The sequence below is a fragment of the Danio aesculapii genome, chromosome 6 (assembly GCF_903798145.1).
Source record: "Danio aesculapii chromosome 6, fDanAes4.1, whole genome shotgun sequence".
NCBI classification, from domain to species: Eukaryota; Metazoa; Chordata; class Actinopteri; order Cypriniformes; family Danionidae; genus Danio; species Danio aesculapii.
The window spans coordinates 22220906-22224517 of record NC_079440.1 but is presented as its reverse complement, the minus strand read 5'-3'; the positions used below and the strand labels follow the sequence as shown (position 1 = coordinate 22224517).

General features: G+C 43.9%; 1 pseudogene; it reads right to left on the bottom strand.

Annotated features, from left to right (window-relative positions):
- Positions 1 to 436: 436 nt before the first annotated feature.
- LOC130230606 (uncharacterized) lies at positions 437 to 1992 on the bottom strand (annotated as a pseudogene).
- Between the last annotated feature and the right edge of the window lie 1620 nt (positions 1993 to 3612).

Genomic DNA, 3612 nt, shown 5'->3' with positions numbered 1-3612 from the left:
CAGGGCTGGCTTGAGGTTTTTCGGAGGAGTGGCAGACGACCAAAATGGCACTTTCAGGAATTTTTGGCAGTTCATCAGCAGGTGTCTGTGGGATGCTGCCGTGATCTGCTGCAGTAGCTGTGGAGTTAGTGCTTAAATCTATAGCGGGTTCAAACAGGTTTCCTGTTTCACTTGAGGTAGTTGCAGGTATGGATCTTTGAGAGTGAAGGGGTACAGTGGTCGCTGCTGCTTTGTTCGATGGCGAGTCAGGCTGAATCCAGTTTATCCTCCTTTTCCCCCTTCCTGTCGTCCTCCTTGCGTTGGAAGAATTCTTTCATCATCATTCTCATCATTACTTGAGGGTCGAAACCAAATGGGGTAGTTTCTTCTTGTTGGGATTGAGATCGAGTTCGGTCAATGGAGAATTGGGGTGAGTGCTTTCGTCGACTCCTTGGGCTTAGTGATCCAGAGTTTTGTCGTCGTCCTTTGGAGGCACCATTGGTCTGTGGGGTGCCGATGCCTTCCCCTCTTGAGCAGACTGCTCGGTTTTGTCTGGACGTTGGGCACCCTCTAGTGCCAGTTCTGGACTTTGGGTTTCGACGGCCAGAATAGTGGTGGTTTTGGCGCTCTTTTCTGAAGCCATCTTCTGTTTACCATAGGCTTTATGTGCCAAATCTCGTAACTGTTGCACAGTCATTTTTCGTGGGCATGCAAGGACTCCCAGATGGTGGCTTTCAGCAGGATGGAGGTTTCGCAGGAATAGAACCTTCCATTTCGGGTTCATTCCGAGTTCCAAAATAAGCTCGTCTGAGCCGGCTGTAGTATGCTTGAGGGGGCTCGTTATGGCATGCTTCATCTCAAGTGCAGCCACCAGTCCTCTCTCCAATTCAGGGACAGCAAATTCTTTGATGAGAGCTTCTTGGAGTAGGAGGTAGTCATTCTTTGTGCGAGCTGGCTGTCGGTCTAGGAAGCTGCGTACTTCAGGGCTGGATGTCACACGAAGCAGGTAAAGTCTATCTTTGTTTGAGACATTGGGTCTCATTTCCAGATGGAAATCAATGTCTTCCAGATAGGCGTAGATCTCCTGACCACCTGGCGCACTTGGGGTGAACTTTCCAATGTTCCTGGCCAGCTTATCGAGGTCTTTGAGATCCATGTTGTGCGCTGATCTGTGACTGACTAGCACAGGCTCTTGTCGCTTTAGGGTGAGGTCAGGCCCTGCAGAAGGAGCTGGTGAGCGTCTTCAGCTTGGTTCCTCATCTTTCTCACTATGTGTGAGTTCGAGTTCAGGTACAGGGGATCCTGTCCTGCTTGGCAAGGGTGAGGCTAGTGCATATCTTTCCTTGGCGGGTTCACGTCACAGTTTGTAGGCATACTTAAGTTCATCTTTGACACTGGCAGACTCCTCTCCGAAGTAGTCCAGTTCCTGTGTTAGTCGATTGGCTTCATGTCTCGCTTCATCTAGGTGAGTTTCAAGAGCTCTGTTTTTGGCTTTTTGGTCTCTTGCTTCAACCTTTGCTTCTTCCAGTAGCTGTTCTGCATCTTCAAGCTTGTTGGTAGCATCAGTGTGGTTTGCTTTGGCTTGCTCCAATTCTTGGGTGGCAGCAGCTAGGTTCTCTCGCAGTTTATCTATCTCTTCCTTAAACTCTAGATCCGTCTTCGTGGACAGTTCAGTTTGCTGTCGAGCCTCCAGTTCTAGTTGCTCGATGCAAAGATGTCTGTGTGTCAGCTTGTGCTGGAGCTGGCTGGCATGTCTGTCACTTATCTTGAGGGTGGCGAAGAGAGGGTGGCGAAGAGAGTGTGACTCAGCGTTCCAGTTATCTTGGCTAGGTCTTTGTGACTGTAGCTGTGGCTTGGGTCTTGCGACATTAGGCTTGATAAGTTCTCATCCAGCTGATCCTCGGTCAGTTGCTGCAGGTTTTCGGCGGCCTTGGGGAGGAAACTGTCTGTTACCACGCTCAGCCATGCTTCTAAGTCTTTCCAATGGCCAGCAGGGCCTTTAGTATGGGCCATGTTTGTTGCAGTGGGGGAGACTTAGAACCGATCTGACACTGACCTTGAAATGGGGCTGAGAATAGGAAAGAGAGAGAACGAAACACAGCAGAACAAGAGGAACAACAATGTCAGTGTGTAATATTAATGTAAGAAGTTAAATGTGTACCAATGGTCTAGTGTGAGTGTTCTAGGTGAATGTCGTTCTCTGGGCTGTGGTCCTTTGCTGGATGTGCGTCTAACTGGTAAACTCTGCGGGGAGAATCAGTAAACGCATACAGTTGGCACAGCTAGTGTAAAGTGTAAAGAATAGGGTAAAGATGGATGTTTGCACTTTCCTAGAGAGAGCAATGATTTAGCTTCCCTTAATCTAAAACAAAAGAATGCTCCTAAGCTAACTTTTGAATTTTAGGGTCTCTAATCACCAGGACTGCGGCTGTTATTAAAATTTACTATGAAACAGGAGAAATTGTGATAACAACAACAGTGTTGGTTTCTTAAATAAATAGGATTGACACCACACCAAATTAATTGTCCCTGAATGAGTGTTAAATATAGCGACCGACGATGCTTATCTTCTTGACAGCCTGCTTTTAGCTCTGATGGGTAGGATTTCACAATGAGGAGGGAATGAGGGTGAGAATCAGGCAAGTTCAACTTCAGCAATGCAGTGTTCAAGTTTCCCAAACATTTGTCAAATGTTCCTAAAATTCTCTGCTCTATGATTCTCACAGGTGCAATACCCCAAACAGCAGCAGCAGTCAAGTCGAAAGAAGATAGTAGAGAAGGAGAAGACAAAAAGATAGTTTTCTCTGTTGGACAAACTAAGATTGACCAAGTGGTGGCGCTGTCGAATAGATAATTCCAAATTTTTGGTTTATTGGGTTATCGCGTTAGCCAGTTAGCCAAAGTAATGACAAGCTTGTAAGTTTAATTTGGGTTTAGCTAGCCGAGGGATACTGCCCTTATAAACTTAACTGGGTGCAACAGACTTCTCTGTCCAATTGCATCAACCTGGAATCCAGAAAGGGATGGAAACGGTGTCCTTGAGCTGGCTTGGGAAAACATTGGGTACCCATTAAAACCCATTAAATTGGGTAAATTCGGCTAAAGCCAAAAGAGATATTCACTACGGGTTCCAATATATACCTGGAATAAATAAAATAATAGATTTAACCTAAAATTTAAAATTCAAAATTTTTAATTAAGTAAAAATAAAATAAAATTCCAAATTAGTAAAAGGAACAAGAGGGGTAACCCCTATGCGTTATTATTTATCAAAGTGTTTTATGATTAACATTTAATCAGTAATTGTTATTGAAAGAGGAAGCCATCCATCATGGAGCTGCTAATGAAATAAAAATTTCCAGACAGCAATGTTGAGTGACATTAATACCCAATGGAGTAATGATAAAGTATAAGGAGAACAATTATGATTAAAATCAATCATTAAACAATACAGAGTAAATTTGACATCTAAATTAAATTCACATCAATGGGTTTCCAGACTTCATTAAACTGGATCAAATTATTTAAGTTAATCCCAAACTGTTATTGAGCTCTGAGACTAATGATCTATTCATGAACAGAGATGAAAAGAGGTGAAAAGGAATAATAATAATAATTGTATTGATGCTGTAT